This window comes from Coturnix japonica, chromosome 1, assembly GCF_001577835.2.
Source record: "Coturnix japonica isolate 7356 chromosome 1, Coturnix japonica 2.1, whole genome shotgun sequence".
Lineage (NCBI taxonomy): Eukaryota > Metazoa > Chordata > Aves > Galliformes > Phasianidae > Coturnix > Coturnix japonica.
Genome location: NC_029516.1, coordinates 1,576,988 through 1,587,294, shown reverse-complemented (window position 1 = coordinate 1,587,294; position 10,307 = coordinate 1,576,988). Strand labels below are relative to the sequence as shown.

Sequence of the window (10,307 nt, the reverse complement as noted above, 5' to 3'; positions counted from 1 at the left end):
CTCCACAGCAGCTGCTGCCCAAAGAGGTCCTGACGCAACATGCAAAAGCATACACTTCAGCAGGGTCCTGCCCCGAATAGATCTGACCGCATCAGGAGATCTGGGCTCCGTTTCCCACATTCAGCAGCTCCCAGTCCGCTACAGAAACATAGCCGATCTGACCCACGGATGAAGGTGGCGAACTGCGAGTGAAGTGCAGAACGCTCTTTCGCCCCCCCGCCCATTTTGGAATCTTGACCCCACCCATGCAGCCCCAACAGGAGGATCCTTGCCCCCATAGATCTGACCCACTAATCAAGCCGCCACTGCAGCTCGAGAATCATGGTGTATCCTCGGTGAAGTTCACCCCGTCTCGTCCTATCAGCGGATAGACTCACCCCGGGTGTATGCTGAGTTGAGAGATCACTGAGAGTTCATTTTCCAAGTCTTCTTCCAGAACACGAAGCTGAGGCGCAAACGTGCCTCCTTCTTCCGTTGAACAATCCAAGGTCAGGCCCTGCCAAGAGTACCGGCTCCCAGTTGGCCGGGCCCCCAGCAATTCCACTCGGAAGACAGAGCCTTGCTTCAATCTGACATGTGGGACGATGTGAGTTGATGAGGCCAGTAAGTAAGGACACAGAGATCTCTTTTAGGGGCGAAATGAGTCCCTGGCTCACACTGTCTGGGAACGTGATCCGAGCCCCATTGTGTGGACAAGTTTGTCGGTGCCATGAAGACGAGTGTATGTCTTTACAGGCCAGGGCAACCGGAATGCCACGTCCATGCCAAGCATTCAAAGCCTGTTTCTGCAGGAGAAGCGCAAGAAGCAGAGTGAGCGTGAGTGGTGCCTGGTGCTGCTGGGCAGGCAACGTGTGTGCAGGGTGAGGGGAGGTGCTCTCTACCTGGATTGCATCCCTGTGCGAACAGCTTTTTTTTGTGTGCAGCGCTGGGCACGACGCTATAGGGTGTAGATAGTGGTCAACATCTAGGGCTGTCCCCTCCCTTGATCTCCTGCCAGATGGAACGCAGTTTGGTGGGTCTTCTGTCTGAGGATGGCCCTCGAACAAGGTTGGGTTGTGCGCGGGACGGACGGTGCGGTGTTCCAGTCACTTGATATTTGTTTGGGTCTCCAGAACAGATAGGACCCTGGGAAGATGGAGTCGGGATCGGGTCACAGACTGTTGAGAGTTGGCTTGGTGAGGAAGGGCAGGAAGGGGCAGGAATGGGCATTCCCCCAGTACCTTGCCGTTGGCTGATTGGCTGGCAGGTGACTTGTTGGGTTCCTCCCATGGCGTATTTGGCTGCTGCTGACGAGCCCTTACCTGTGCTTTGCTCCTTAAAGTTACTGGTGATGGATTGGCATTGCCCGTATCCATCTTCACGGAAAGCAGGGGAGGCAGCCTAATGAATGAAACAGCCTGCCGTGTACGACACGGCCGGCATTCGCTCCGGGGCCATTGGCATTAGAAAGTGCATGCTCCATGTATTGGCACAGCCCTGCTCCCCTCTCACCTTCGCAGAACAAGCATTCTGTGTCTGTAAAGATCTACAAGTACCGCACCATTCACATCGAGCCACGAGCGTCTATTGGCCGTAGCAGTGGCACATTGGCACGGGTCAAAGCTGTGGAGCCATGGGCAACAGTGTGGATTGCTTGCTTGGGTCCCAGCCACCTCAACAAGAAGCAAGCGCCCTTACGCTGGCAATAATCACAGGGCAGGATTAGCGTTGAGGTGGACGTTTTGGAAGGCGAGCACAAGGTCGGCTCCGATTGGCTCAGGCCTCATGCTGTGTCGGTGAGGAGGCATGATGACTTGATGTCGTGGGACGCGAACGAGCCCCTCGCATGAGCAATGGTGTCTCCTGTTTTGTATGTTCACAAGCTGCCAATAGCTTCGCACGCTTTGTGGGTTTGGCTTTGCTGTGACCTTGCCCGTAACCAGCCTTCCAAGATGACGCCGGAGGACACTAAGTCACAAAGACCTCGTCCCATTGGCAGCAATGGCGCAATGTCCTACCACTCGTGGAGGCGATGTTTTCTCTATATCCTCGCAAACACTGAACAGATCGAGGACGCAGAAATCGCCTGGCGAGGACGTGATGTGAAGAAAACCGAACCAGGGTTCTCATGAAAAGGCCAACACAGGTGCCCAGAGCGGAGAGAGACGGAGAGGCAAGGTTCCGACTGAGTACAGTTAATGTTGCCGTCCCAGCGGATCAGCTGGCGCGCGCCAATCACCATGATGGCAGTAATACTGATCTGTAACTCATCGGACTAGAAATGATAACTAGTTCACGCCCATAACTCATCTTGGTTGTTGTTTCGCTTGACTGGGATCACAGATTTCCGTCGCCGGTCTAAAAGCTCTGGCCCACCGATTGCAGGCCTACTCCGATACGGGGTGCTCCGCGCTAAGAAGTAGACATGCACTAGTGATGGTAAACACACTTTTTTGGAGAGGGTTTCCCTGCTAAGAGGAGACAATCAAATGTTGAGTCAGGCTCAGTGAGCACCTGGTGGGTGGTGCCAGGTGTCCCCAGCCTCAGTATCGCATCACTGCTGCCTTCAGTTGCTGCGTGCTGCTGGAGCTTCTCGTGGAGGGGAGGGAGCCGTGCAGTCCCACCCAATGTCAAAGCCACACGCCAATGTGTGTGCTCTGTCCTGAGGAGCTCGCCTGCCTGCGCTTCCTCCCCTCTCAGCTCTCAGGCCGCTATGGCAAGCCCAGACCCTCCTGCCATGGAGCTGTGCACAGGGATGTTATGTGGCCCTCACCTGGTTCCTCTCGAGCTGTGAGGCCCCTTTGCTCCTAGTACTCAGTTCCAGTGCCATTGATTACCTTGAATTCGATACGGAGAGCCGACGCACACGCGGCATATAGAGCGAGTCACCCGTGCTCATCCACATTTACGCTTCGACCCAACCCCAGCAAGCTACGTGCTTTCAGGGAAGGGCTGCATGGAGCACCGGCAAACGCGCAAAGTTCTGCGTCCTCAAGGTCCAACTACAGACGAGAACAAGTCGCGCGATACACGGCTTGCGCGAAAACCCACCCTTAGACCCCACGTGACAGCATCCCACATCGACGGAGCCGCAACACGCCACAGCAACTTGTGCGGCGGCCCGCGCCTCGCTGGCGCTTCTCAGGCAAGACTGAAGTCGGCCAGCCCCACCAGAGATACTCTGTGGCTCCAACGACCCAGAAAGTGTGACTATACTCCTCAGTGCGACACGAAGAGCGCGCGTTGTGTTGATTCGTCACCTGCTCTCCTTCAAATGGTATATGGATGAGCTCACTCACTACGGGTGCCCACATTATCAGTATCGTCCCAGACGACGATGCATACCAATGTGTTCCACCATATTTGCACTACTCCAAATCTACACTCAATAAAGGAACCGTACGTTTTTACCAATGATGAAAACAAACAACAAAAAAATCCATCGGATCGAAAGACTGATGTTTCTGATTTCTTGTCGAAAGAGCACTATCATCACGAAGCCGAAACCAACTAGACCATGGTCATCTTGCGAGATTAGCGAGAAATCTGATATCAGATGTGCATGTGAAAACGTTTCTCCTGGCCCTACATTGTCATCCAGCCTTACAAAATCTCTACTTGCACTCGCTTTGAGGTGCAAATATCGAGTTCTCACTCCTCATCCCCTCCCAGATCTCTCCATGTACGATTCCAGCCACAGAGAATATGTGGTGTGGTATTGCCTCATGAGAGCGTGTTGAGACGTGCATGTCTCTCGGCTAATCGTCATACTACTTTTGTCGCTCTGGGCATTCAAAGCAGTGCACCAACTGTCAGAGACACACAAAATGAAAGTCTCACACAGTATATACCATCTGCGCTGCGAGAAAAACTTCATAGCATACCACTATTAACCTATGCTCGACTTCCTTAAATTTTTTATAGACTAGTGTCTCTGATCCCTTTAACGTTCCAACCTATGCCTTTGTGTCGAGAGCCTCTAGAGCAACTGGGCAAAACTTAGGCGCTGGGATCTCCTACGAGGGTTAAATCCTCCAAGACCAGATCTTCCAGTGGTTTGTGGCAAAGGCTTGCTGGGACAACACCCATGGGCAGGTTGGGAAATGGGTGGTGAGCAGAACTAGGATGAAGGTTCAAACCTAGGACTAAGTAACAGGGCACTATACTGGGGAGGAAGAGCATCAGAACACTTCTGTAAAAATTAGGAGCTGAGCTGCTGGACAGGAGCTCTGTGTGGAAGCTAATCTGGGGTTCACACTTGTGTGCCCACATTTTTCCGCAGCGAGCCTTTTCGTTGAGGGTCAGGCTTTTTGACCACACTAACACTTATGTAGAGGAGCGCCACGTTTTTGTGGGCGCACATCAGAAGACCCCACGTATGCCTGCAGGTCACCCACTGGCTGCATTCAGCAGGAGCCTGGCCAAGCCATCGCGAGGGAGAGACATAGACACGCTCGAGTGTACTACGAGAGGGGTTGCTCTTTCACACTGCGACCCTACTTACCTCGCGCTCATGCGCTGAGCCTACATGTCCTGTGAGGTGCGACACTGCTGTCCACAGGGGTCTTCCGAGGGTGCATAGCAGCTCAAGAGAGAACAGCACGGGAACTGCCTGGGACAATGACCTTTGCACAGCGCAGATGGTATGTGATAGAGGTTCAATATGAGCGTATCTGAATCGTGGACCATGGTTGTTGAAGAGGGTCGCAGTGACCTATACCCTATGCTCTCCAGTCTGCACGAAAGCAGAGGCTCGATGCATACTATTCCTCAAGTCATACACTGAGCCTCTTTTGACCCACTTGCTCAGTAAGTCACTCAGAAGGGGATCGCTGGATCAAAGTCTCTATCAATTATCAGTGTACCGAGGGGGACGCCGAGTCCTCATGGTGCTAATCACCACTACTCAGAATAGACAAACCTCTCGATATCGCACATAGTTGATGAGGACAGAGCACACGAAATCATAGAGAGCGGGCCATACGTAGCTTATAGATGCTCTTGTTAATCACAACCCCTGAAAGGTGCAATATGTTCTCTACATCTGTATATCTAAAGCGGCGAATATTTAGGAAGCTTAAATTGGCTTACCTCTTGTACGCTCAATACTGATCGCTGACGAGCTACCACAGAATTTGCCCTAGTCTTTTTTACCACCTGGCACCCTTTCTTTCTATGTCCAGCCACCTCTATCATGAAGCACTCCGTGGTCTGTCCTATTTCTTGTCTCATGAGAACTTCTCACGCAGAATACCAAATGTCTGAGTTTGTCGATAGTAGAGACCCTGCTGTACTCATTCATTGACTAGTTGAGGCCTCTTAACCTCCGTGTGACACATCTGCTTCCACCTACGTGCAAATTGATAAGCTATATAAGCGCATCATAGATCATCGGACTCCCCTTGATCAAGGTGGCACCGTTGAACTCGAAGCAACTACCCACTAGTTGTTCCGAAGTCCTTGATGTTTTTCCACTTCCCTAGTGTGTGTTGGTAAACCCAATTGGGCTCTTCTAGACCCTATCATATTAAGTCCTCCCCGCTTTGGTAGCGGCTCCCTTCACAGCAAGAACTGAGTGAAAGGCCAACCGGACGTGGCTGATGGCCACAGGAGGCTGAGGCCTCACAAGGCCAATCTGTTCACAGTATTCCTCAGAAGAGCCCTATCTTCATCTATACGCTTGATAGGTGTGCCCCCACTTCTGGCTGGAGCATGAGTTGCTTCACGCCCACAGCCCCCAAAAAGGCTGGAGCAGCATCTTTTAGGTTTGTGTACGCCTCTCTCACCTATTGCTGCTAGTGTTTCCATATAGACGAGAGCAAAATTATGACTCCCACTGTTGCGAGAGACTCCAGCAGTCTGCATCTAAGACATTTCTTTAACAGTTGAGGGGTTTATCAGTTGAGAGTGAACCACTAACAACTAAAAGCAGGGATCTACCAGGCGTCTTTGTGAATATCTAGGAATAAGGAGAGTCCCACGAAACTTCTCTGAACAGCCTTTGTCCCAGTGTTGGTTCACGCCTCACTGTAAAGAAATGTTTGGTCCTATTTCCCCTAATGGAAGAGTTAGTGCCTAATGCTCCTTGGTGCTGATGCAGGGCAGCAAGGAATAAAGTCTGGCCTCAGCCTCTTGTCATCCACCACTCAAGGTTTGTGGATGGGTGGCTGAAAGGGAATGGAAACATCAAGGACTTCAAGGATTTGGTGATAGTATAAATGAGTAAAGTAGCAACTTAAATGAACAAACTAACAACTTTGTGAAAGTTCCCATGAGAAAGAAGAACACAGCGCTCATGATCATAGGTGCCAGTAAAGTGCCCGTTGTCACCGTGACAGTTTACAACAGTAACGAATTGCTTAATTGTAGATTGACACATATTGCCTTTCAGGTGTATTATCAAATAGATGTCTTAGTGTACTTATTCTTGCTGCTAACTTGTATCGAGTTCTCTCTTGATTCCAAACCTCCCTCCCACCAAGAATTGATAAGCATTGATACGATCCCTTCTGAGACTACAGCAAGGTAAACAGCAGTAGATGTATCAGCCCTTCCTGCTGAGGCAGGTGCTCCTCCAGGCCCCTCATGGTCTTTGCAATCCATTGCTGGACTCTCCAGCAGTTCCCTGCTGTTCTTGAGCTGCAGACCCCAGACTTGGGCACAGGACTCCAGATGTGGCCTCGCTGGGGCAGAGCAGGGGAAGAAAAGAACCCTTTTTGCCCAGCTGGCCAGGCTCCTTTGAATGCAGCCCAGGCTGCCACGGGTCTTCTTGCCCACAAGGGCACTGTGATGGCTCCCAACCATCCCACTGGCCACCAGGGAACCCAGATACTTCCCCCCTGAGCTCCTCTCCAGAAGCTCATCTCCTAATTTTACAGAAGTGTGTGCTTCTTCCTCCCCAGGTGCAGTGCCCTGTACTTAGCCTAGTTGAACCTCATCTAGTTCTGCTCTACCCAATTCCCAACCTGCCCATGGGCTGCCCAGCAGCCTTTGCACAAACACTGGACTGGTCTTGGGAGGATATAACCCTGTGATCCCAGCGCCTAAGTTTGCCCAGCTCAGCAGAAGCAGAGTAAAGGAAACTGACAAAGAAATTTAAGGGGGATGGTTGGGTTTATTTTTTTGGGATGGTTGGGTTTATTTTTTTGGACAGCTGGGACTGGAGCCAGCACATGGTACTGGCCCATGGCCCAAGCCACATATTTTTGGGTTAACTAGGTGGGGGATGGATGTTGGTTCCGATGTTACACCTGGGAGTGACTTCATGCCTGGGATGCCTCCCACTGTTGTGTCTCTGCTCCACAGCCCGTCTATTTTTGGCTGATTTTATGGTGGACATTGGATGCAGGATCGATATTGGTCCCAGGAGTGACTTCCTGCCTGGACAGACCGCCCTTCCCTGATGTAATTTTGGGGGATAGATGGTGGAGGGGGGATGCTGGCTTTGATGGTCGGTCTAGGTGTGACTTCATTCCTGGGACAGCCTCTGCCGTCTCCTGCAGCCTCTTCTGATCTCGCGCTTGGGGCAACTGGGCTTGCACGTCGCCTTGCTCTGCTGAGAACGTCCTTCTTGCTGCGGTGGCCACCCGTGGCTGGCCTGGACCATTCTACAGCATCTGAACTCTGGGAAGCCCTGACGGACCTCCCTGTCGCTGGTCTGGTGGTGCTGCGGGCTCTGCTCAGAGCAGCTGGAGCTGGTGTGCGCCTGCTGCCTTGAGGTCTTCTAGTCGGGCTCTGGGAAGCTGGGGCCCGACTTTGCAGCGGGGAGCGGCTTCGTGTCCGGCTCATTCCCCGCTGCCTGGGACGCCTTCTGCGTCTGGAGGCTCTTGATGTGTCCCGTCTGGTGGATGTGCGGGAGCTGCCTTCAGTGCCCGGGGTGGTCATATGGCTGCTCCCATGGTGTGCTGGACCGTCCCCACATGCATCCTGAAGGCCAGGAACACGTGAGCAGATCGCCCCATGTTCTGTTCCCAGCTCGCTGGTCTCTGGCAGCTGGGAACTGTGCGATGGCCCCAATGCAGACTGGCTGGTGGGGCCTGGCCTGCTGTCCCTCAGGTTCGCTTCGATCGTGTGATGTTCTGCGAAGCGCTCTCCTGGTTGGCAGTGCTGAATGCAGCAAGTGCCAAGATGGTGCTGGCAGCTGTAAGGGGAAGTGGGAAGGTCAGCGGGAGGAACATGTAGCCCCGGGTAGGGACAGGCTGCCATCCCTCCTGGGGCAGACAGACTCTGGCTGAGCTGCCCTGAGCACGAGCTGCCAGGCCTTGCCTGGCCCAGCCCGCTGCCACACAACTCATCGCCCCTTACCGGTCCCCAGGCCTGCACATCTGTCGCAGTCCCCCCCCCCCCCCCCCCCCCCCCCCCCCCCCCCCCCCCCCCCCCCCCCCCCCCCCCCCCCCCCCCCCCCCCCCCCCCCCCCCCCCCCCCCCCCCCCCCCATACATTTGTTCATTCTGATGCACGAGTGGGAGCACTCTCGGTGGGTGTTTTCTGCTCCACAGGAGCTGCACAGGATCAGCTGCCAGGGCCTGGGGAAGCAAAGGGATTTTGGGCATGAGGCTAAGTGAGCCAAGCCAGGGAGTGCGCTGGCTTCATCTTGGATGCGTATGGCTGCATGCTCTTTGCTCTCCATGGCCTTGTGGCTCAGGCTTGAGATCCCCGCGCAGAGCCCCCAGACAGCTGCTGCGGTCACTCACCCCTCTTCTTCTGCCTGCCACCTGCCTCTAGGGCAAAGGCACTTGATGGCGTCGCAGCTCCTGTGCCTGCGTACAACTGGTGTGTACGCATAACTGGTTTCCCATTCTGATCTTCTACAAGAGAAGGGAGGGAAAGTGATGAGTCCCCAGTGTCCCCAGCATGTGACCCAAGGTTATTCCATCTCATCCAGCCCAACCCCATTTCCAGCTTCTCCGTGAAGCTGAGGCACGTGCTTCTTTGACAGCCAAGTGCCAGGCCTGCCGAGACACTGCACGGGCAGGCCCAGCGCTCGTGCCTTGTCATCTTGATGGCTTGGCAAAAGGACACAACCTGTCTGGACATAGATCCCAAGGATGGACATGTTCAAGTCACAAACAACGGGCGTGTCCCTGACAGCCAGGGCACCCGAAGAATGCAGGGCCATCATTCAAGGCCTGTCGCTGCAGGAGAAGCACAAGCAAGGTGAGCGTGAGCGGTGCCTGGTGCTGCTGAGCAGCAAGTGTGCCTGCACGGTGAATGGCTGCTCCTACTGCGATTCATCCGCGTTGAACCAGGTATGTTTGCACACTGGGGCAACACCAAAGAGTGCGGTAGGACTGCCATGTCGTCCCCACAGTCCCCTGGCAGATGATGCAGGTGGTGCCTTTTGCTGGAGCTGTCGCTGCTGCCCTGTGGGGGCGGTGCTCCCAGCAGAAGGACCTCGGGGGAAGATGGAAGATGGGCACCACTGAAAGTGCTGTGAGGAGGGCAGAGGAGCAGGGAGGAGCCCCCAGGCCCTGGCTCAGGCTCTGGCAGGATGCTGGGAGCAGTCCCTGCTGGATCCTCCCTGGCTTGGCTGCTGCTGACAGCCCTTACCTGTGCAGCCCAAGTACTGGGTGACGCATTGCCTGTCCTTGGCGCAGGGCAGGTGGAAGCTCCGTTCACAGCCGCTCTCTGCGCATGTGATGGCTGCCCCTGTCTCACCACAAACACAGCATTGCTGCAAAGAGCAGAACAGCCAAATTCAGCGTCAGATTCTGTGCCTCCACAGGCAGCCCCACAGCTCTGGGCTGGGCATGGAGTGTGGCAACTGCTGGGTTACACTCTATGAAGCAGCCTGGTGGACAGGGAGCATCTCCAAGGGCAGGACTTTGTCCTGGTTGGACAGGCTGCGATTGCTTTCCTTGTGTCCAGGCTAAGCTGGTGTGAGCCCCTCCTGGCACAAATCTGCCTGCTCAAATCCTTACCTGCTGCCTTGCCTGCTTGGCCTTGCGCTGCTGGATGGGCTGGTCAGGGGCAAATCAATGCCCAACATGTTCCTCCGGTTGTAGCGGTGTCTCTCAAAAGAAAGTAATGCTTGGCAAACTTCTGGGAGGAGAGAAAAGTGCAGGATCTCATGAGGACAGGAAGAACGGCAGCATCCCAGTGGGAAGCAGTCAGGATCACTTGAGGGAACTCACCAAGCAGAACTCATGAATCCGATACCAAATCTGGTCAAATGTGCGACCGACGATGTTTCGATCAACATCTGCGCGGCCACACAGCACACACACTGCAGAGAAGAGAGCAAATGTGAGCAGCAGTGAGCACCTGGTGGGGCCAGGTGTCCCCAGTCGGACCCTCACTGCTGCTCTGTGCCTGCCGTGCTGGCTGGAG

The 10,307-nt window shown here is 54.2% G+C and overlaps 1 protein-coding gene and 2 long non-coding RNA genes across 3 annotated transcripts in view; 1 reads left to right on the top strand and 2 right to left on the bottom strand.

Moving 5' to 3' along the window:
- The window catches only part of LOC116654339, an 18,615-nt gene extending 8,420 nt beyond the window's left edge, over nt 1-10,195 (bottom strand). The window contains exon 1 of the long non-coding RNA XR_004309518.1: nt 10,112-10,195. This is a non-coding gene — a long non-coding RNA (uncharacterized LOC116654339). The remainder of the gene's footprint in view (nt 1-10,111) is intronic.
- EXOC4 (exocyst complex component 4) overlaps nt 1-10,307 on the top strand; it is a 365,546-nt gene that overhangs the window by 168,270 nt on the left and 186,969 nt on the right. The window lies entirely within an intron of this gene.
- Nucleotides 9,284-9,926, bottom strand: LOC116654344. The gene is made up of 3 exons (XR_004309532.1): nt 9,899-9,926; nt 9,528-9,651; nt 9,284-9,371 (listed from the first exon to the last, which is right to left on the bottom strand). It is a non-coding gene; the product is annotated as an uncharacterized LOC116654344 (long non-coding RNA).